The following is a 24,409-nucleotide window of genomic DNA, read 5'->3' as shown; positions in this document are numbered from 1 at the left end:
ATTAGTGTGCACTCGATGTTGCAGTGTGAAAATTGGAATTTTTCCATAGATATGCCAATATGTGGTGCTCAGCTTGTGCCACCATGACAAAAAAGCTCTCTAATTATTATGCTGTGTTTCCCGGTTTTAGAAACACCCTACATGTGGCTCTAATTTTTTTTCCTGGACATTGGACAGGGCTCAGGAGCGAAAGAGTGCCATGCAAAATTGAGGCCTAATTTAGTGATCCACAAAGTATTGGTTCACAATTGCGGAGGCTCTGATGTGAAATAATAAAAGAAACCCCTGAGAAGTAACCCCATTTTAGAAAATACACCCCTCAAGGCATTTATTAAGGGGTGTAGTGAACATTTTCACCCCACAGGTCTTTTCCATAAATGATTGCGCAGCGGATGGAGCAAAGTAAAAATTGACATTTTTCCCCAGATATGCCATTTCAGTGGCAAATATGTTGTGCCCAGCTTGTGCCTCTGGAGACACACACCCCAAAAATTGTTAAAAGGGTTCTCCCCGGTATGGCGATGCCATATATGTGGAAGTAAACAGCTGTTTGGGCACACTGTAGGGTTCAGAACGGAGGGAACTCCATTTTGCTTTTGCAGCGTGGATTTTGCTTGGTAGTAGTTTTGTTTGGGGTATTACTGGTATTTTAATGTGGGGGTACATGTAAGCCGGGCAGAGTACATCAGGGCAACAAAAAAGGCCATACTTACTAGGTAGGTGGGTGGGTGAAAACCCGTTCCCATCAGGACGCAGACGGGTCAAAGAATGCTGCAGAAGGAGTGTGCATTAAATAGTGATAGTCCCTCCCACTAGTCTTGAGGGGAGTGGCGAACTAAGTGCTCAAAGGTGTGCGATAAATGAGTGTCAGTGTAGTGCTAGGGTGTGAATGGATGGTAAAAAATAAATATGTATGTATGAAAGTGTCAGAACTGTGTAATAATGTAATAAAAATAAATAAATAAATAAATGTGATGAATAGGGGTCACTGCTGTGAATAGTACATGGGGTGTCAGTACTATGTGTAATACGTGGAGGGATAATGTGCTGGTCGTCAGGCATGGCGTATCTTGCCAAATAACAGCCTATTTGTAACGCCGCTAGTGTTAGCTAAAGCGGGCTGCTCTGCATTCCAAACCAAACGCCAGCACTATTTAATGCACACTCCTTCTGCAGCATTCTTTGACCCGTCTGCGTCCTGATGGGAACGGGTTTTCACCCACCCACCTACCTAGTAAGTATGGCCTTTTTTGTGGTTTTGATGATATCTATGTCCCATTTTTTCTGTTTGTGTTTTTAAATTAGGAACGAAAAGTTCTGGTTAGGGACTCGCAAGGCACTGGGGACCCTTGACGTTGGGTTGCGAGCTTTGCGTATTTTGGCCAAAATAACAACTAATACCCCATTTTTCATGGATATTTCTTACTACGTATACTACATTTTTTCAGGACGCAGCCGGGTCTTATATGCTGGGAGGGCATGATGTGCTGGCGTTTGGTTTGGAATGCAGAGCAGCCCGCTTTAGCTAACACTAGCGGCGTTACAAATAGGCTGTTATTCGGCAAGATACGCCATGCCTGACGACCAGCACATTATCCCTGCACGTATTACACATAGTACTGACACCCCATGTACTATTCACAGCACTGACCCCTATTCATCACATTTATTTATTTATTTATTTTTATTACATTATTACACAGTTCTGACACTTTCATACATACATATTTATTTTTTACCATCCATTCACACCCTAGCACTACACTGACACTCATTTATCGCACACCTTTGAGCACTTAGTTCGCCACTCCCCTCAAGACTAGTGGGAGGGGCTATCACTATTTAATGCACACTCCTTCTGCAGCATTCTTTGACCCGTCTGCGTCCTGATGGGAACGGGTTTTCACCCACCCACCTACCTAGTAAGTATGGCCTTTTTTGTGGTTTTGATGATATCTATGTCCCATTTTTTCTGTTAGAGTACATCAGGGGCATAGTCAGGTGGTATAATAATGGGGTAAGAAAAACAATAAAATAATCCATAGATGTGTGTTATGCTGTGAAGCAATCCTCTCTGCACAGGCCATTGTCGCACTGATAAATGGTGTCCATTCTTATCCCCTTTTGGTACACACTCTGCACCTTTGCAGTTTGGGGAATTTTGCTGGGAAAGTGTTGTCCTGGTATAATACGGGCCCCCATGTTTCCAGCAGATATGTTTGAGCCCTACCCTTCCTGGTTCCTTTTAGGGCCTTGATAAATCACCGCTTGAATCAGGAGAAATGTTCCCCTTGGGCCTGTACAACAGCATATTTTTCTTTCCTGACTTATTGGAGCCTTAACTAATTTTATTTTTTCATAGATGTAGGGCGTTTTTTTTGCGGGACGAGCTGTAGTTTTTATTGGTACCATTTTGGGGTACATGCAACTTTTTGATCACTTTTTATCCAATTTTTTGGGAGGCAAGGTGACCAAAAAACATAAATTCTGGTATAGTTTTTTATTTTTTTTTATACAGCGTTTATACAGCATTCACCATGCGTTATAAATGACAAGTTAACTTTATTCTGCGGGTCAGTACGATTACGGCGATACAAAATTGTATATCACTTTATTATGTTTTACAACTTTTTGCACAATAAAATTACTTTCGTAAAAATAATGTATTTTTTCTGTCACCAAGATGTGAGAACCATAACTTTTTAATTTTTTTTATCAACGGAGCTGTATGAGTGTTTATTTTTTGCGAGACGAGCTATAATTTTTAGGTACCATTTTTGGATACCTGCAACTTTTTGATCACTTTTTATTAAAATTTTTGTAGGGCAAAGTGACCGAAAAAACTGAAATACTGGCATTGTTATTTATGTTTTTTTTACACCGTTCGTGGCGTGGAATAAATAACATAATATTTTTATAGTTCATTATATTTTTTACAACTTGTTTTCACCTTTTTATACTTTTTTTAGTCCTGCTAGGGTACTTGAAGGCCCAACTGTCAGATTTTTTTTTCTAATACATTGTGCTACCTATGTAGTGCAATGTATTAGATCTGTCAGTCATTCACTGACAGCAAGCCGGTTAGGCTTCGCCTCCAGGCGGGGCCTAATCAACTTTCGTAATGGCCATTGTTAGGCCTCCTGTTGCCATAGCAGCAGTCGGCAGCCCTGCCCTGCAATCTGCTGCCAAGCACTTAAATGCAGCGATCGCTTTCGATCGTTGCATCCAAGTGGTTAATGGCAGGGATCGGAGCTAGCTCCGGTTCCTGCTGTTACAGGTGGTCGTCAGCTGTAACATGCAGCTGACATCCACCGCTGATGACACGGCTCATCTCCTTAGCTGGTGCCATCATGCAGACGGCTATGAAAGCCTTTTAGGCCCCGCCTCTGGGCAGGGCCTGAAAGGCTTCCATACTAGGCAGACTGGGAGGCCACTATTAGGCCTCTGGTTGCCATTGCAGCCACCAGCACCCCGGAAATTTCCTTGCTGGGGTGCCGATGAGCTGCAAACACCTTAAATGCATCAATCGCTTTTGACCGCTGCATTTAAGGGGTTAATGGCAGGAATTGGAGCTAGCTCCGGTTCCTGCCATTACAGGTTGATGTCAGCGGTGTCATACAGGTGACTTCCATCACTGATGGCGCCGGCTCATTTTCTGAGCCAGCGCCATCTTGCCGACGGCTACGGAAGCCTTTTAAGCCCCAGCTCCTTCCACTATTAGGCCACCGGCACCCCGGCAATTTCCTTACTGGGGTGCTGATGAGCTGCAAACACCTTAAATGCATCAATCGCTTTTGACCGCTGCATTTAAGGGGTTAATGGCGGGGATCGAAGCTAAATTCAGACCCCTCCATTGCAGCAGGGTGTCAGCTGTAAGATACAGCTGACATCCAGGGATGATGGCACCGACTCAGCTTCTGAGCCGATGCCATCCATTTGTCGTAAGCATACGACAATTTGCGGGAAGCACTAGCTTTCCATGACATATACTTACGACAAATGTCGAGAAGGGGTTAAAATAAAAAATATATGGTGTAAAAATGATCCTTTTGGGGGGCAGATGCCTGGTGGTGTTTATACGCACATGGTGGTATCGGAAAAAGCAATGGCTTTTAACACGTGTTCCAAATATTATCCCTTTTTGGGGGCAGTTGCCTGTCAGTGTTTATACACACAGTGGTTTTGGAAGAAGCAATGGCTTCTCAACAAGCGGTACAAAAATTTGGGGAGTAACAACAGGTTTGGTGTTATTTTATAGAAAATCTAAATATATATGTTATACATATGTGCCAAAGACGTCCTGTTTCAGAAGGTAGCGACACGCTAACAGCACCAGGATTAATATTTTTGAGAAAGATTTGTGAATGATGTGATGAAGATTGGTGATTCACAAATTATTATAAGAATTATATATTGTAAGAATTATAAAGAAGCAACAGCACTTACTCAATAGCAATAGCTGCCTGTGCCTGCCTAATCTCTCTCTTGGCTGATTATAGTGGCTATGACTTCTATGACTGTCATCAGTGATTCGCACCCATACCCTCCATGATTTGCTGTGCTAGTAGAAGGGCAGCCTGCAAAGCATTAAGGGGAAGCCCGTCGAGCCGTCGCCCGAGGTCATGTGATCCTTCTTTGTCCTATTTAATCTGAAAATGCCGGCAACCATTTTAAGCGATTCGTGCGGGACAAATCCCAAAAGTTTCATATTTTCAAAAATCCAAACATTTAGGCTTTATTCAGACGAACGTGAAAAAGGTCCGTGCAACGCGCGTGATTTGCACGTGCGTTGCACGGACCTATATGTGTCTATGGGGCCGTGCAGACATGTCCGTGATTTTTGCTCAGCGTGAGTCCGCTGAAAAAAAGTCACGACATGTCCGTTCTTTGGGCGTTTTGCATGCATCACGCACCCATTGAAGTCAATGTGTACGTGAAAACCACGCATGCCGCACGGAAGCACTTCCGTGTGAACTGCGTGATTCGCGCAAGAGCTGTCAAAAGGATGAATGTAAACAGAAAAGAACCACGTGCTTTTCTATTTACAAACATCCAAATGGAGTGTCTTTGAGAAGAGCGAACCCGGACAACCGAACCGAACTTCACCGGGTTCGGCCGAACTTGTTTTGGCCGAAACCGGCAAAAAAATTTCCGGTACGCGACGTCCGGATATAGTCACTGTCCAGGGTGCAGAAAGAGTTAAACTGTTTCAGCACCCTGGACAGTGACTTCCGATCCCAATATACATGAACGAGTAAAAAAAAAAAAAGTTCTGACTTACCGATAACTCCCGGCTTCTTCCTCCAGTCTGACCTCCCGGGATGACAATTCAGTCCAAGTTACAGCTGCAGCCAATCATAGGCCAAGCACAGGCTGCAGCGGTGACATGGACTGCCGCGTCATCCAGGGAGGTGGGGCCAGATGTCAAGAGAGGCGTGTCACCAAGGACGCGTCACCAAGGACGCGTCACCAAGGCAACGGCCGGGAAGTTCTCGGTAAGTACGAACCTCTTTTTTTTTTTTAACAGGTTGCTAGATATGGTGATCGGAATGCACTGTCGAGGGTGCTGAAAGAGTTACTGCCGATCAGTTAACTCTTTCAGCACCTTGGACAGTGACTGACGTCAGCTAGAATCATCTCTATGATGGCGGCTGCGCGAAAATCACGCAGCCGCGCATCATACACGGATGACACACGGAGCTGGCAAGTGATTTTTGCGCACGCAAAACACCACGTTTTTGCGTCCGCAAAAAAGCCACGTTCGTGTGAATCCAGCCTTAGGGAAACTCGTAATGAATTGGATATGTGTAGAATCGATTCGCTCATCTCTATACAGGAGCAATTCCTTATTATATCATGTTAGATCGAGCCAAAATTCTAACGTTAAAGTCAGGTTTTATTACATTTTTCCTTGTATTGTTCTCTTATTTTATTATATACAGCTAAGCCTGAACTTGATTTTAATTGGATTTTGGGTGGGTTCCTCCCTTGTCATTACTTTAGTTAAAATACTATGTTATTTAATGCAGACGCAGTAAAGTTCTAAAATGCAGTGAAAGAATATATCATTAATTTTCCTTGGTCTATGTTAAAATCTGTACTTTTTTTTCAATATTTTAAATCAATAAATCTACAATATGACAATAATGACTTATGTAATAGAGCTACCTATAAACTTATATCTAGGTGTCACTTGGTGCATCATCTGTAGAGCATTACATTGCCTTATATTTTGACCCAGCATGTAGTGCTGCATTAAAATAAAGCTCAATTACTTGACGTTGTAGCTAGAGGGTTGCCAGAAAAAAACAGCAGGCTTCAGCTGTTCAGTTGGTGCCTGTTATCTCGGTGCATAAATGTTTTAAGACACTTATATGAGCTGGGAATATTTGACATAAATGATGTGATTTTGAAGATACATTTCCTACAAACAGCAAACCCTCGATTCTGGTCGTTCAATTATAATACAACTAGTATAGAAAACCCGTTACTTGCTAGCAAAAGGTATGATGATAAATATTTGTAAAAAAACTATTATAAAAAAATATAAGTGTATTTTCAAACCTAATTACCAAAATTTGAAACCTAAGAAAAATGCGTAAGCGTTTGCTGAATAATAGATTATTCACCCAGGGTAAATGTATAATGTAGTAGATATTACCTGTAGTCCTATGTAACACCACATATAACACAGTGATAACTCCCTGAGTACAGATAATGTAGCTGTTACCTGCAGTCCTATGTAACACCACAGATATCACAGTGAAAACTCTGAGTACAGATAATGTAGATGTTACCTGCAGTCCTATGTAATACCACAGATAACACACAGTGATAACTCTCTGAGTACAGATAGTGTAGATGTTACCTGCAGTCCTATGTAAGGCTCTATTCACACGATAGGGTCTGAGTGTCGGCCGTCAGCGTTTTTTTTCCCTGTCCGTAAAAAAATGAATTTCATTCGTAACGTCTCATGCACACCACCGTTGTGCCACTCGGGTCGTTTTTGACGGCATCCGTGTGGCACCCGATAGTCTTCACGGACCCATTCGCTTTAGCGGTTGAATCGGGTCCGTGAAAAATTATCCGAGTCTCTGTTCCGAGGAAAGATAGGACATGTTCTATCTTTCCTCGGATCACAGACGGAACTCGGATGGCGCACACGGTCGTGTGCATAAGGCGTTCATTTTCTGCCACACACTTCCCTCTGTAGATAATTCCACACAGCCCCTGTAGATAATGGCACACACTGCCCTCTGTAGATACTGTCATAGGCCCCTTGTAGATAATGCCATACACTGCCCTCTGTAGATATTGCCACACAGCACCCTGTAGATATTGCCACAGCCACCCTGTAGATAATACCAGATACTGACCTCTGTAGATAATGCCACACAATGCCCTCTGTAGATGATGACACACACTGCCCTCTGTAGATACTGCCACAGCCCCCTTTAGGTAATGCCACAAAGCCCCCCTTGTAGGTAATGACACACGACCCCCCTTGTAGGTAATGCTACACAGCACCCTTGTACATAGCCAACCCCATAGATGGCACCCCCCCCCCCATAGATGGCACCCCCCACTTTCCTCTAGGGGACTGCTCCAGGAGAAGTCCCTGACTTCAATGTCCATATATGGACAGTGACATCAGGGACTTCTCCTGGATCGGAATCACCGGCCACAGCACCGGGGATTGCGCTTCAGAAGTCCCTGACGTCACTGTCCATAGCGCCAAGGATTCCACTCAGGGTTGCCAACCTCCACTTTCTGGACAACTGAGCTAAAATTCACGGACAGAGCAAAATTGTGCACTGTGCAGTGTGCTAGGAGTGACTCACCAATCACAGGTCCGCTTGTAGCTTTCCACCACCAACTTAGGTGATGCTTTCTCTGATTAGAGTCGTTCCTTTCCCTTTTCTTCTCCATCCAGCCTAGACCACTGTGATGACTTATTCCAGCCACGACTCGTCTCTTTTGACACATTTGACAAACAGACATGTTGGTTTCTCGCTTTTCCAGCATCCTCCTCACGTATACCCCAACCGCTAAACAAACTCGTAATCCACAGTGCCCCAGATGGTAATAACGATCCCTCAGTGCTCGACACAATAAAAGTGCGATATTGAGCAAGGACATGGTGTCCAATCAACTGATCCTCGGAAACCACATGGTGTCCTTAATTGTTGTCCAATCAACTTTGCCTCGGAAACCACATGGTGTCCTTAACTGTGCTTCAGATACCACGTCCTTCACGATTATATATAAAATATATGTGCAAAAATATATGTGCAAATATATGTGCAAAAATTACATTCGTTTTGTACAGTGGCGGACACAGACTGCAAAAGGCCCCTGTGCAGATAATGTGCCAGGGCCCCCCCCCCCCACCCCGCAAACTTCTCATGGCCGACGGTCCGCTTTCAGCTGCATCGCTGGGTCTCCTAAGTGACCCAACAATGCAGCACTAGCAGCCGGGGCGTCACTAAGGCTGGGTTCACACACACACTATTTACGGACGTAATTTGGGCGTTTTAGCATTGAATTACATCCGAAAATGCGGCTCAAAAGCGTCGGAAAACATCTGCCCATTCATTTGAATGGGTCTTACGATGTTCTGTGCCGATGGTCATTTTTTTTTACGCGCCGCTGTCGAAAGGCGGCGCGTAAAAAACTGCCTGTCACTTCTTCAGATGTAAATGGAGCCGTTTTCCATGGACTCCATGGAAAACCAGCTTCAATTACTTCCGTAGTGGACGCAGCAAAAGACGCCTGCACATGCCATTACGGCTGAAATTACGGTGCTGTTTTCTCCTGAAAACAGCACAGTAATTTCAGCCGTAACAGACGCTGCCGTGTGAACATACCCTCAGGGCTTAAAATGTCCGGGAAATAGCCCCAATACATATGTGTCCGCCCCAAAAAAAAGTGTGTGTATAGGAGACAGCATAGCATATCTATAGCACTACGACCCTATAAACTATGGATAGGATTAGATACAGTGGCTGAGCAGACAGTATCACACATGATAGGATTAGATACAGTGGCTCAGAAGGCAGTATCACACATGATAGGATTAGATACACAGCTCAGCAGACAGTATCACACATGATAGGATTAGATACAGTGGCCCAGCAGACAGTATCACACATGATAGGATTAGATACAGTGGCTCAGCAGACAGTACCACACATGATAGGATTAGATACAGTGGCTCAGCAGACAGTACCACACATGATAGGATTAGATACAGTGGCTCAGCAGACAGTATCACACATGATAGGATTAGATACAGTGGCTCAGCAGACAGTACCACACATTATAGGATTAGATACAGTGGCTCAGCAGACAGTATCACACATGATAGGATTAGATACAGTGGCTCAGCAGACAGTATCACACATGATCGGATTAGATATAGGGCCCAGCACAGTATCATACATGATTGGATTAGATACACAGCTCAGCAGACTGTATCACACATGATAGGATTAGATACAGGGCCCAGCTCGCTGACATTGCGGCTCCAGCGCTGGACCCAGGAAAGGTAAGAATAATAATTTTGCTTCTTTATGTGTTACTGATTATTTTTGTGTGTTTGTGTTTTTTTTACAGGTTCGGTTGTTGGACTTCGGATACGAGGACTTCAATGACGGCGTTTTTTTTATTCTCAATAAAATGGTTAATGAGGGTTGTGTTTTTATTTCAATAAAAAAAATTTCTATGTGCTTGTATCTTTTTAAACTTTATTATCACCGCCTTAGTAATGGCCGCTGGCTGATTGACAACCTCCATTACTAAGGCGAGGCTTAATGTTAGCCGGTGCAGAGTCTACACTAACCCCCATTATTACCCCGGTACCCACCGCCACCAGGGGTACTGGGAAGAGCCGGGTACAAACCAGTACCCGACCAGCTGTAGTGACGGGCAGGCACCGGGGTGGCCGCAGGCTGGTAGTATTAGGCTGGGGAAGGCCAAAAACAGTGGCCCTTCCCACCCTTGTAATGCTGCCTGCTGCTGCTGTGTTGTATCTGGCTGGTTATGAAAATTGGGGGGGACCCGACATCGTTCTTTCCAATTATTTTTTAAATGACGTGGCGTCCCCCCCATTTTCATAACCAGCCAGATACAATAAAGCAGCAGCAGCCTAGCATCACCAGGGTAGGAAGGGCCACTGTATCTGGCCTTTCCCCTCCTGATAATACCAGCCTGCGGCCACCCCAGTGGCCGACCATCACTACAGATGGTCAGGTACTGGATCGTACCCGGCTCTTCCCAGCACCCCTGGTGGCGGTGGGTACCGGGGTAATAAAGGGGGTTAGTGTTAGCCTCTGCACCGGCTAACACTAAGCCATGCCTTAGCAATGGATGCTGTCAATCAGCCGGCGGCCATTACTAAGGCGGTAGTAATATAGTTTAAAAAAAAACACAAAGACATAGAAAAAATATTTTATTGAAATAAAAAAAAAAAACACAACCCTCATTAACCATTTTATTAATAAAAAAAAAAGCTGTCATCGAAGTAGTCCTGGAATCCGCCGTAGTCCAACGACCGAACCTGTAAGAAAACACACAAAAAATGATTAGTAACACATGTGTTAGGGTATGTGCACACACACTAATTACGTCCGGAATTGACGGACGTATTTCGGCCGCAAGTACCGGACCGAACACACTGCAGGGAGCCGGGCTCCTAGCATCATAGTTATGTACGACGCTAGGAGTCCCTGCCTCGCTGCCGGACAACTGTCCGGTACTGAAAACATGATTACAGTACAGGACAGTTGTCCCACAGCGAGGCAGGGACTCCTAGCGTCGTACATAAGTACGACGCTAGGAGCCCGGCTCCCTGCAGTGTGTTCGGTCCGGTACTTGCGGCCGAAATACATCCGTCACTTACGGACGTAATTAGTGTCTGTGCACATACCCTAAGGCTTAGATACAGGGCCCATGTGTGATACTGTCTGTGGGACCCTGTATCTAAGCCTACCACAAGGTAGGCTTAGATACAGGGTCCAGCAGACAGTAATCTTATACAGTATAAGATTACTGTGTGCTGGGGCCCTGTATCTAAACCTACAGTGTGGTAGGCTTAGATACAGGGCCCAGCAGACAGGATCACGCATGGGCCATGTATCTAAGCCTACCATGTGATTGGCTTAGATACAGGGCCCAGCAGACAGCATCACACAATCTGTGATCCTGTCTCATGGGCCCCCTAAGCCTGCTACATCGTAGGCTTAGGGGTTGTGCAGTCCCTAAACATTGATGGCCTATCCTCAGGATAGGCCATCAATAGCTGATGTGTCGCCCGGGACCCGCAAATCAGCTGTTTTGAAGGGGCCGCAGCACTCGTACGAGAGCTGCTTCCCCTTCATTTCACTACTCGCCCACACTGTGAATCGCCGAAACCGATTCACAGTGTGACCGGAATGAAGTGACAGGAATGAAGGGGAGCAGCTCTCGTACGAGTGCTGCGGCCCCTTCAAAACAGCTGATTGGCGGGTCCCAGGAGTCGGACCCCGCCAGTCAGGGCTATCTTACCTTCCTCTTCGGCCGCGGCGGGAGTTCTGTAGTCTCGATGCTGTGCGCGGCGGCATAGCGCTGTGACGTCATGCGCTGCGCCCAGCGCTTGACGTCAGGACCTCCGCTGCGATCCGGAACCAGGAAGGTAAGTAAAGTATGTTACTATAGTAACAGGGGCCCGCGGCCCGAGTTACTATAGTAACTTTTTATTGATGTGGTGCGGGGGGCCGTGGGCCCCCCTGGCTTCGGGGCCCAGTCGCAATTGCGACCGCTGCGACCCCTATAGCTACGCCAGTGGTCCACGGGCCTCTGTCTCAGTCCTCAGCATCGCGCAGCTGAGAACTGAGTCGGCCAGCAGAGGAACGGGCCCCCTTCCCACGCGGGGCCCTTGTGCAGCTGCACCGGCTGCACATGCGGTATGTCCGCCCCTGGTTTTGTAAGAAATCTTTATATGTGAAATTGTTTTTAAAGAGTACCTATTATTCTAAACCAATTGAACCCACTTCTTAGGCGAATCTACATGTTCAATCGATGTAGTGCAGCCAAAAATGCTGTATCTTACCTGCATATTTGTTTTTTTTTCTTTTCTCTTTGGGTTTCTGTAAATGTTCTTTCTACAACTGTCCTGACTGGGCAGACTGTACCTGGAGTGATGTCAGAGCTGTGTTATGTTCTGTTAGCTAATTACATATTTTCCTCTTATTGTTTCCCCTCCACTCTCGAAGCATGAGTCTCATACAGACACTGAGGAAGACATACTGCTGCAGCTGTATCCTCCTCATCCATCTAGTATAAACACTAGTAGGATATGTTGGGATTGAGGAGATTTTTGAACACTTACAGAGAGCCTGTGTCACGATCTGTGGGTATGTGGACCCATTAGGCCACACCGCCATAGCGGGGTAGCAGCTCAGCTGGACAAACAACAGTATACCAAGTCAATATAAAGTCCAAGCACAAGGATACCTGTAAAAGTCCAGACAGTAGCAGTGGCTTAGGCACAGATGGGACCTTGGCGGCAGGTGATGCAAAATGTGGCAGATGACACCAGATGTGGTGTAAGTCAGCAGGCGTAGTAGACGGCACAACACGACTCCAACACTACAGAGGGCACAGGAACAAATACAGCTCGGGATACAGGATACAGGTAGCAGGGCACGGAAACACAGGGAACAGGATACGACTAATGGACCATTTGCAAGACTAACAGAGGAATCCAAACAACGCCCAGGCAAGGAGTGAAAGGGCAGGGACACTATTATAGTCCGGGGTGATTAAGCTAATTAGAACCATATTTTCATGCGTGCGCACTGGCCCTTTAATGGACACTGCAGAGCGGAGCAGAAGTGAGTGCTGGAGTCTCCTGGAGATGAGATGTGGACCCACACTCACAAGGCCATGGCTGCGGCCGTCGAGGGATGAGTAACCACGACGGTCCGCGGCTGTGGATGTTACAGCCTGCAGGCAATGAAAGCAGAGCTAGACAGACTGCTGTAACTACAATGCAAAGCAATCCAATACAAGAGAAACAGCAGCACTCTGCAAGAGCAAAGGTCTACGTATGCAAACATTGAATATATGGATTATTTCATATTGCATTACTGATATAATTTTTTACAAAAAATATGACGTACTTAGCGCACATTTTTATCAAATTGTGTGAGCACATCTGCAACGACAAGGCGACCTCTAGAGCCTAAATTTGAGCCTAAATAGACTCATATATCTCCTGGGCCTAGGCCTACAAATGAACTTAGGGTAGGTAGGAACCAGCTGCACTTCTAATTAAAACCAGCCTTGGACAGATGGGAGGAGTGTAAGGCCAAGATGGCCAAACTAAGCTGCTTTTAATTAAAGTGTGGCTGATTCGCCTGAGTTCATTTGTAGGCCTAGACCCAGGAGAGAGCTAAATCGGTTTAGGCAGGGGACCCATCCGTAGAGGTCACCTTGTTGTGGCAGATGGGCTTAGACACTTTGATCCAAATGTGCGCTATGAATCCCATATTTATAAATATATTTAATATAGCAGAAATGCAATATGAAATAACCCATATATACAATGTTTGCATATATCTAAGCGCTTGCAGAGTGGTGCTGTATTCTTGTTTTTGTTTGCTTGTCATAATTATTGGTGTTACATCATCATTTTCAATAGTTGAACATTCTCTATTGTTAACAAGATACTTGTGGTTAGGAAGTCTGATATCTATAGCAAACTCATTTCTAATGCTCTCTGTAATCTTGGGCCTTACTGCATTGCCTAGACCATAGTTTTTTAACCCATGGCACATGTACCCAAAGGGTGTGTACCACAAGTCTAAGGGGTAGGTGTGTTACCCCAAGCCATGCTTCTAGCTTCTATCACAAACTTCTTTCCTCTTCCAGGGTTTCAGGCTGTCTCTAATATTTGTGCACTGTTACTGGCTGCCAGAGGTATAACTTGAATCTCCTGGTCCCCATTGAAAAATATGTAACAGGGCCCCCCACCTACCATGTGTCATTTATAATACATGTGTCTTCCCATGTGTCAAAGTAGCATTTTGGCCCCCTCAGGCTCAGGGGGCTTGGGTGTGATGTTACCTTGTGCATGCCCTATATCTACGCCCTTGCTTTTCTTTTTCCAGAGCCATGTTACAAGCTGGCTTTGATATTGGAGCACTGCTGCAGGATGCCTGTGTTATTAGGATATTGTTGCAGGCCATTATAAAGGCACTGTTTTAAAATGGTTCTGTTGTGCTGGCATCATTTTTGTGATGGGGCATTGTTGCAAGCTGACTCTAGTAAATGTTGTCCTGCACAGTGCACCGCATATATGTGTGCCTCTTTTTTTTATTTTCCCCTCCTGACGTGCCTAACCTTGTCATGTAAGAAGGTAATATCACTTCAGACTTTAAAAATGAATCAAAGCAACTGCAGATTTCTAATAGTAAGTAAAGTAGTAATAGCTATAGACTAGTGTAATATGATGTCAGTTGAAAAATGTGACATAAATTCAGAATTCAGACGACCGTGGTATACGTCTGTGTGACGGCCGTTAAAACAATGGCCGTCACATGGACGCATGTATTTCAATGGAGCCGTTCACTTCACTTGTGAAGGGTCCGTTGAAAAATAGAACATGTCCTATTCTGTTTCGTTTTCATGGATCCCTCTTTAGACTCAAGTCTATGGGGATCCACGCAAATGGTACCCGCACTGGGGCAACTCAGACCTAAAAAGTTTCCCCACTTTCGTCTGAATTTGGTCTTAGGGTTACTTGATTGACATTTCTTTGAATAGGAGGTAGTTGAAACCTTGTCAAACTCTGACCAAGACAAATCAATAATAGACATGAAAAAACACTAAATATATAGCAAAATATAGCAAAATATAAATGAAATATACAGCCGACATGCTTGTTCTATGGAGTAGGCTCAGCCTCCGTTCGCTAGGTTTACGTTTTTTTTCACGGAAATAAAAGTTCTGCAAACTGCACTTTTGCTTACGTTAAAAAACGGAAACCTTGCGAATGAAGACAAATGGAAAAGCAACTGAAACAGAAAAATTACCATTGAAATCAATGGTAATTCTAACGGAACCGTTGCTTTCTGTTTAATCTTTCGATCCTCTCTTCCTCTGATGGAAGAGGGGTAAACTTATATGAACGCTAGTGTGAACTTAGCCTTAGCCTGCAATAGTATTTTCAGATTCCAATATTTCCCAAAGGCTTTTGAAATCTAAATTCTTCTTATATGGAGTTCCTATGAGGACTTCTTTAAAGCTGTTGGCACAAACAGAAAATAGAACAGACCTCTTAGAGATTTTTTTTTAGATTATTATTGGAGGAGTTGCAGAAGGAGTGAGCTTGAACACAGTGGGGAAGATTTAAAAAGTGTGGAATACACATAATAAATTTCGAGCATGTCATGTACTTCCTTTTAGGCACAAACTGTGCTAGAACACTAATCAGAATTCTGCAATTTATGAACTTGGCACTATGTCTGTTGTACTCTTTTATCTGCCTATTCTTGCCTGGTCTCACTAGGGGCCACTTGCTTTAGCAGTTCACACACAGAGAACAAAATCCACTGTGGATCTTAAGCCAACTGAGCAAATGCATGTATGTGGTAATAGCTGCTTTGTCATTTATAACACCAACAATTACTATTGACAACCAATGTTGTAGTTTTTGGAGATCTGATGAACATAGAGAGAACACTAACTGGAATACTGAGAAACTAAACACATTAACACATACAGTATTTTGAATAAAACAAATGTAACAAAAAATATTTCCGGTCAAATGTTTGCTTTGGTAAATTATGTAGGATTCTTATGTCCTATTCACATCTGCATTGGGCATTGCGTTGCTCTGCTCTGAAGGGGAGCAAAAATGCCAGAAATGCCGTCGGGATGTCCGTGGTTTTACCAGAAACAATAGTGTGGCATGCTGCACTATTGTTTCCTGTGTTTCCTGTGTTTTTTTGTGGAATCTCTGAGGGAGACCCCTAACAGAATTAGGCCTAAGGGTATGTGCACACACAAAATTAAAAACGTCTGAAAATACAGAGCTGTTTTCAAGGTAAAATAGCTCCTGATTTTCAGATGTTTTTTAATCAAAGTCACGTTTTTCGTGGCCTTTTTAACAAGCTGTTTTTCTATAGAGTCTATGAAAAATGGCTCCAAAAACGGCTTAAGAAGTGACATGCACTTTTTTCGCGACCGTTTATTTTACGCCCCATTGGAACAGAACGCCATTTTTCCCATTGAAGTCAATGGGTAGATGTTTGGAGGCGTTCTGCTTCTTATTTTTCCAGCCGCTTTTCGGGACGTTTACGGCCCAAAAAACGACTAAAAACACTAAGCCATAACTTTTTTAATTTTTTAGTTAATGAAGCGATACGAGGGCTTATTTTTTGCAGAGAGAGCTGTAGTTTTAGTACTATATTGGGGTATATATGCCTTTTTTAAAGCTATTTATTCCATTTTGTTGGGAAACGTGGTGACCAAAAAAATAGCAATTCTGGCATTGTGATTTTTTTTTTCTACAACGTTCACCCAGCAAACTTAATACAGTAATATTTTATTTGTTTGTATTTTTATGCATGCGATGATACCAATTATGTTTACGTTTTTACTTTTTACTTTTTCCGTTACTTTATTACTTTAGAGGAAAATCGGCAAAGAGGGGTTTGAACTTTTTATATTTTAAACATTTTTGAAAATTATTAAACAATTTATTTAAAGAGAACCTTTCACCTGCCCATACATGTGCAGCTGAGTGCAGCATGTAATGGGCAGGGCTGCACAAACCCTGGGGCACTTTATATTTTTTGTATTCCCTCCTTCGTTGTTTAGATATTGGTGCCCGATATTTAAATAACCCCCTGAACTGTCAATAGAGTGTGTAATGGCAAGGGGGCATGTTACTATGGCTGTGACACTGTCTAATCCGCTAAGGACAGTGTTACAGCAAGAGCTGGAGAGAGGACATTCTTCCAAAGTTAGTACGATGATACTGACGCAAGGGTGTGCGGTCCTCTGTCTCCATGTTCCCATTTGCACTTCTAGCTGTTGGCACTGCTAGTTCTTCCCTTCTGTCCAAGCGTTCCATAGTGGGCACTGGAGTCACCACGTTGCAAAGGCAATTTCTATAGCCTATGGTTAGCCGTCAGTGTATGGGGACCGGGTCTCCGAGCCACAATGTCGTACATCTCTTGGACTCTCCTCCGATGTTCTCCCATCCAAGTCTGGGGTGTCTGGTATCTTCTCCTTTAATTGGCATCATCATATTAAGGGGGCATCGCCCGTTCCTTCCAGACATTAGTACAAAGGGTGAGTACTTTGTGGTGGAGTGCACGGTCTTATTATACATCCACACGAGCTATGCAACGTAAGTTCACAGCTCTCTCTTTCGTTCTTCCAACAATCTTAATAGCTGCAACAGGGTTCTGTTCAGGTGCTCACATGCCCCATTTCCTTGCAGGTGATACGGAGTTGTCCGGGTTTTCCTAATCTGGTAAAGCCGGCATAGCTCCTCGATCACTCTTCCCTCAAAACAGGAACCCTGATCTGAATGCAGTTGGGCAGGACATCCATATGGCAAGATGAAGTTCCTCCACAGGGATTGTGCCCCTAACTCTGCTGTCTGGTCCCGAGTAGGAACAGCTACCGCAAACTTTGTGAAATGATCCACAATGACCAACAAGTACTTATATCCCCGAAGAGATTCCTCCACTGTCAGGTAATCCATCATCACAAGCTGCAGTGGATAATGGGCTTGAATGCTACAAATTGGGGCCTGTTTTTCTCCGGCCCTGGCCAAGCTACAGCTGCAGCAACCCTCACACACGGCTACTTTCTGTAGATTGGGATGGTAGTAGAACCGTTGCAGCCACATATATGTTTTAGCTGTTCCGAAGTCCCCCTTCTTCTCGTGTAACAATTCCTCTCACCTCATCACCAGCACCACTTGCTTCGTGGGTTCAATTTCAGTAGGAAGTTGAATTCTTCGGTAAAGGACTCCTTTTCATATAGCCGGCTGATCTTTCTGCTGCCATAGCTTCTTACCATCGGAGGTTAGAGCCTCTCGCTCCTCCTGCATGGGTTGGTAGTTGGCCCGCAGCCATTCCTTCACTCTGGCAATCTGTTGATCCCGAAGTTGGTGGTCCTGCCATTCTTCACTGGACCCTTCCACCAGGGTAGCCAACTCAGGTACCTTCCCTTGGATTAGAGAATTTTTTGTACTTGGGTCGCCAGGATTAAGTCTGGAGTCTCATCTTCCTCCCGGTCGTCATTAGTGAGTCCACTGGCATTTTCTACAGGATTCCAGGACAGGGCGTCAGCAGTAGCATTCTCCCGGCCGGTGCGGTACTGAGATTCTAATGTAAATTTTCTGAGGCGAGCCATTCACCCCTTTTCCAGGGCCTCCAACTTGGCTGTGTCCCGGTGAACCAGTGGATTGTTGTCAGTCATCAAAATGAATTCTGCCCCAGTCAAAATGTCAGCAAACTTTTCAGTCACTGCCCAGAACACAGCCAGCAGCTCTAGTTTAAACGAGCTATAGTTCGCAGGATTCTTTTCACCCTCACGTAGAGTATGACTCACGTATGCAACCACCCATTCAAGGCTATCCTCACAGGCTCAAATCCATCTGCAACACAAAGGGTTTTGTGTAGACAGCAGAATGTAGCGTGTAGTAACAATTTGAGAATAACCTTGTCTTAAGCGACCTGCCTTTGGGGACGGAGTCTCACTCTCCTCCCACACGTAGTCTCCCAAGGCAACAATCTATACAATGTCTCTCACAGCAACGAGCTAGGAACTGGGTGCAATTTATGGGGTCTCTGAACAACTGATTAACAACTACTTTAGGTCATCACAATGATGCTCTATTTTTCACATCTGTGTACTATACTGCCATTGCTTATTTCCTTGCGAATGGCACTGCTCACTGGCAGTTGAGAAACAGCTCTTTTCACATCGTCCTCCTCCTGTGCTGGTTCAAATCCAACTGTCTCCAACTGCACATGACTACGTCTCCCCTCTGTGACTCGGCTTCCTCCAAACTGCTGCATACATTGGGGACGGCTCCCTCTGCTGGCTTGGAGGTAATACTGCGGCATTACCCCTTTTCAATTAATAAGCCTTTTTTATTTATATTATTCAGGAGGAAAAGATCAGCACTCCTTGTGGAATGTAAAAATAAATCTTCTTTATTTGGAATAGAGGGGATGGACGATTTATATAATCTGTCCACTTTATGTTGCTCAGTTTTTCCGCTGGCTATTCCAAATAAAGGAGATATCTTTTTACATTTCACAAGCAGTGCTGATCTTTTCCTCCTGAATATTGTTCCTGTGGCGTGGAGATCGCGGTCTACTTCGTGCACCTGGGAGGTTGAGCTGATATTCCTACTTTTATTTATTTTTCTATTTATAACACTAACATATTTACAATATTGGCCATTTTATAGAACTATAAAATCTATTATGTTATTCATGTCAATCCCCTGACAAATTGTTGACCTTTTTTTTAGCATAAGATGTTCCAGGAAAGGCACCTGGTAAACAATGAAAGTGCAGCTTATTTTGTGCTGTGTTCATTTGCCTGGAGGCCTGAAGCACCTTGTATTTCAAATAAAATGTATCAGATGTAGCTCATATACCATTAGTCATATGGGTGTGCAATGGGTTTGCATACTTTAACAATTCTATTCTATTTTTCAGCCTCAAGCAGCATGCTGTTGGTTGAGAGGACCTACAGTATGTGACCATGACCATTACACCTTTATTGTAAGGAGCCAGCCATGATTTAGATATAGCACATGTTCACTATAAGAGCCTGGGTGCCATTCAGCAGGTGCAGTAGAAACCACTGACATGCTTTACTTATAATATTTTATACTCCTCACAGGGTATATGGACTTCACACAAGAACAGGGGTAGATTTACCACCTGTGCAGCCAGTTCAGCTGCACAGGGGCCCAGATTGGGGACGTATAGCTCCCACATGCGCTTGTTGCACAGTGATAACTAACAACAACACAAGTGGAGCCCGACATAAAACTACGCTGGGGAGGGTGCCACCTTCGCCTGCTGCACTGCCTGCCTGTCACTGCATTCATTTAGCACCTAGACAGAGGGAGGGAAGTGGCTGCAGTTACCGCTCCAGACACACACAGACTTACATCCACACACTCCTGCAGCTGGCGCAGCGAGTCCCCCTGCCTACCCCTACAGATTAGGCTGGCTGTCGCTTCTGCACTACACAGTGTCAACTAGGGTTCGTGGACCCACTGGGCCGTACCGCCTTGGCGGTATGGCAGCTGGCCAACAGTGCACAGGTCACAGTCCACAGTTCGTATAGGGTACCTGTGGCAGCTCGAACAGTAGCAAGGCAGGCTCGGCTGGGACTAGGCAGCAGATAGATATCAGGCGTAGAATACAGCACAGCACGACTACAGCACGGCAATTGACCAGGATAGCACGGAATACAGGATACAGGAACAGGGAACACTGGGAACTGGAAAACACTACGAGACCATTTGCTTAGACAAACTAGGATACGACAAACAATGCTCAGGCATGAAAGAAAGGGGCTGGGCCCTTCTCATTGTCCAGGGCACTCATGGGCTGATTACACATTAAAGTCCGGATCGCGCGCTGCCCCTTTAAGAGCAGGCACGAGCATGCACGCGCACCCTACGGGACCCGGCCGAGGTGAGTGGAAGGGGCCAGCGCTCACAGACTCATGGCTGCGGCTGTCAGGAGGTGAGTGAACCTGACGGCCCGCGGCCATGGACATGACACACAGAATTTTAGTTCCCTCATACAGCTTGTGATTAATGCTTGTGCCTCATCCCGTCAGCCAATCACAGAGAGACCCTACTTTTTTGACCACCCCTGTAATTGACTGATGATGCACAAGTATCAGTCAGTCTAGCCCACGTGTCAGGAGAATTAAAAAGACACTGCAACAATACCTAATGATAGATTCATGTCGAACTCTAAACCCAAATCAGAGGGATTATTCCTTTTACTCTACACCAAACGAGTCATATTCCAGAATTGACTATCTTTTTCTTCAGCACTCAGATATGAACAGATTGGTCAGAGCTTCTATAGAAAATATTGCATTTTCAGATCATGCACTGATAACTAAGGTACTGGCTATGGGCGTTGATACAGGAAGAAGTTTATACTGGAAAATGAATGAAACTCTCTTACCAGACAATGTTGTCTACAGTGAAATGAAAAGAGAGATAGAGGCCTTTTTTGAGACAAACTATACGACAGATGGGAACCCACCTTTTTTATGGGAGGCTCACAAATGCGTAGTGGGAGGTATTTTAATTAAACATGGATCCAGAATAAGAAGGAAAACAATAAAAAAAAAAATTGAACTAACAGACCAAATACAGAAGTTGGAACAGATACATAAGATGGCAAGAGCAAGAGAAGTAGGGACCGCTTTGGTTCAGGTGAGAGAACAGCTAAAAAAACATTTGCTAGAAAAAGCTAAAGTAATGTTGTTAAAACGTAGAAAGACGTGTTATGAACTGGATAATAAACCAGGAAGGGTATTGGCAAGCATTTTAAGACAACAAAGAGCAAGGACTTTTATTTCAGGGATCCAAAATACGGAAGGGAGGAAGGAGATAACAACATAAAAAATACTAAACATTCCAGAACTTCTATGCAGCATTATAAGGTGATTAATACAGAGGAGAATGAGAAGGGATACATTAAAGAGATGGAAATGCCAGAACACATATTGCGGAGACAGGGATGCCAACCTTGATGGAAGAGGAAAAAAAAGATTTAGAAAAGAAGATCTCAAATGATGAGATCTTAAAAGCAATAAAAGAAACAAGTAAAAACAAGGCACCAGGTCCAGATGGCTTTTCTTTGCGTTACTTTAGTACGTTTGGAAATCTATTGATACCACATTTTTGAGCTGCGCTCAATGCTGTTGAGGAGGGACAACAGATACCAATTGACTTTCTTAGGCCTCATATTAGGCTGCGTTCACACAACCTATTTTCAGGCGTAAACGAGGCGTATTATGCCTCGATTTACGCCTGAAAATACGGCTCCAATACGTCGGCAAACATCTGCCCATTCATTTGAATGGGTTTGCCAATGTACTGTGCAGACGACCTGTTATTTACGCGTCGTCGTTTGACAGCTGTCAAACGATGACGCGTAAAAATACAGCCTCGTCAAAAGAAGTGCAGGACACTTCTTTGGACGTTTTTGGAGCTGTTTTCTCATAGACTCCAATGAAAACAGCTCCAAAAACGGACGTAAAAAACGCCGCAAAAACGGCGCGAAAAACGCCACGAAAAATGCGAGTTGGTCAAAAAACTTCTGAAAAGCAGGGTCTGTTTTCCCTTGAAAACAGCTCTGGATTTTCAGACGTTTTTGGTCACTACGTGTGCACATACCCTAACAGTAATAGGTAAGGAAGGTAAGAACCTAGAACAATGTGCGAGTTATCGTCCAATATCCTTATTAAATATAGATATGAAATTATTCTCTAGGATATTGGCGGCACGTTTAGTTCCTTGCCTACAGGAAATCATAACCAAGGATCAGGTAGGTAGTTTGACCCTGGAACCATTTTTATGGAAAATCAGGACGTGGCAGATGACACAGGTGCCGCAGGTTGCGCCAGATGTGGCGAATCCCTCAGGAAGTGCCAGATGACACAGGATGTGGCAAAGCAACAGCAGGTGCAGTAGACACGACTCCAACTAGTAGGCACAGGAACAAGAGCACAGCACAGGATACTGGAACAGGTAACAGGGCACGGGTAATAATTGGAACGGGAAAGACTAAGGGACCATTTGCAAGACAGACTTGGGAATAACTAACAATGGTCAGGCAAGGATCAGAAGGGCTTGGGCCCTCTTTTAGACCAGGAAATAATGTGGTTGATAATGATGATTGTTTTACAGGCGCGCGCTGGCCCTTTAAGAGCATCTCCTAGGAAGAAGATGGGGACCAGCGCTCACGGATCCATGGCTGTGGGCATCGGAAGGTTAGTAAACCCGATGGCCCGTGGGCATGGACGCTACACCTTGAATCCTAAATACAACAAAAGAGGACTTACACAGATGGGGAAGAAATTAGATTACATGGTTTGGTAGATGTGCAGCTATAAAAATGAATATACTGCCTAGGACATTGTACTTGTTTCAGACAATCCCGATCAGGATACCAGGCAGTTTTTTCCAATCCTTCATCGTCATTGCAACATAAATTCATTTGGGCTGGGAAACCTGGCAAAAGTTTCGAAGGGGGTGCTGAAGAGACAGAAGAAAGCTGGAGGGATAGGTCTCCCAGATTTTAGGGTGTACTATCAGGCAACTCACCTGAACAGGGTGATAGACTGGTGTTGTCATAAAGATAAAAGGTGGGTGGAAGTAGAACAAATCTTTACAGAGACCAGATTAGATTGTCCACCCTGGGCCAATAAAGAAATAAGGAGTAAATTGAGTAGCCACCCAACTATCGGAGCAACTTTAAGGCCCTATTCACACGACAGGGAATCTCGGGCGTGTGGCGGCCGTTCTTTGAAGCGCTGTGACATGGCCACAGTAGGAACAATAGGCCCCAAATGGGGCTATTCACAAAGCCGTCTAATAACTGGAACATGTAATCCCAGTGACGGCCGTGCATTCTGCTGCTCGCTCGCTCTCTCCTCCTCCTCACAGTGTGAAGTGCATGTGAGGAGGAGGAGGGTATTTGTTGCCCCTGTAGGAGCTGAATCCCTAATCCCCGGCCACAGCTTCTCCTGGAGCGGTCCCCTACTCCTGAAGGGAAATCCCCTGCGCTGTGGCCGGTGATTGCGCTCCAGGAGAAGTCCCTGACGTCACTGTTTATATATGGACAGTGGCATCAGGGACTTCTGAAGCGTAATCCCCGGTGCTGTGGCTGGTTATTCCGATCCAGGAGAAGTCTCTGACTTCACTATCCATATATGGACATTGAAGTAAGGAACTTCTCCTGGAGCGGTCGCCTTCTGGAAGGTAAGGGGGTGCCATCTATGGGGTAATGCCATCTATCGGGGGTGGCTATGTACTACCTACAGGGGGGCTGTGTGGCATTACCCCGGACGAAGGCAGGTGCCAAAATGCGTGTCGGGTGTAGACGTCCTCTCTCTATACCACAATGTCTATCGGTATGTTGAACAAATATTTGCCATCTTTAGCAGCTTGTATTTAATATTGCTTGTAATTTTCTCTGAATCCATTTCAAAACCGGCTTCTGCACATTTAAACCTTGCTTCATACTATTGTAACTTGTTGGCGCTGTTTATATATTTTTTCTTCATACTTACCTCAATCGCCACCATCTTACTAAACATATGCATAACATGTGCTGCAGCCTGGTATGAT

Source organism: Rhinoderma darwinii, chromosome 4 (assembly GCF_050947455.1).
Source record: "Rhinoderma darwinii isolate aRhiDar2 chromosome 4, aRhiDar2.hap1, whole genome shotgun sequence".
Lineage (NCBI taxonomy): Eukaryota > Metazoa > Chordata > Amphibia > Anura > Rhinodermatidae > Rhinoderma > Rhinoderma darwinii.
This window is presented reverse-complemented; position numbering follows the sequence as displayed.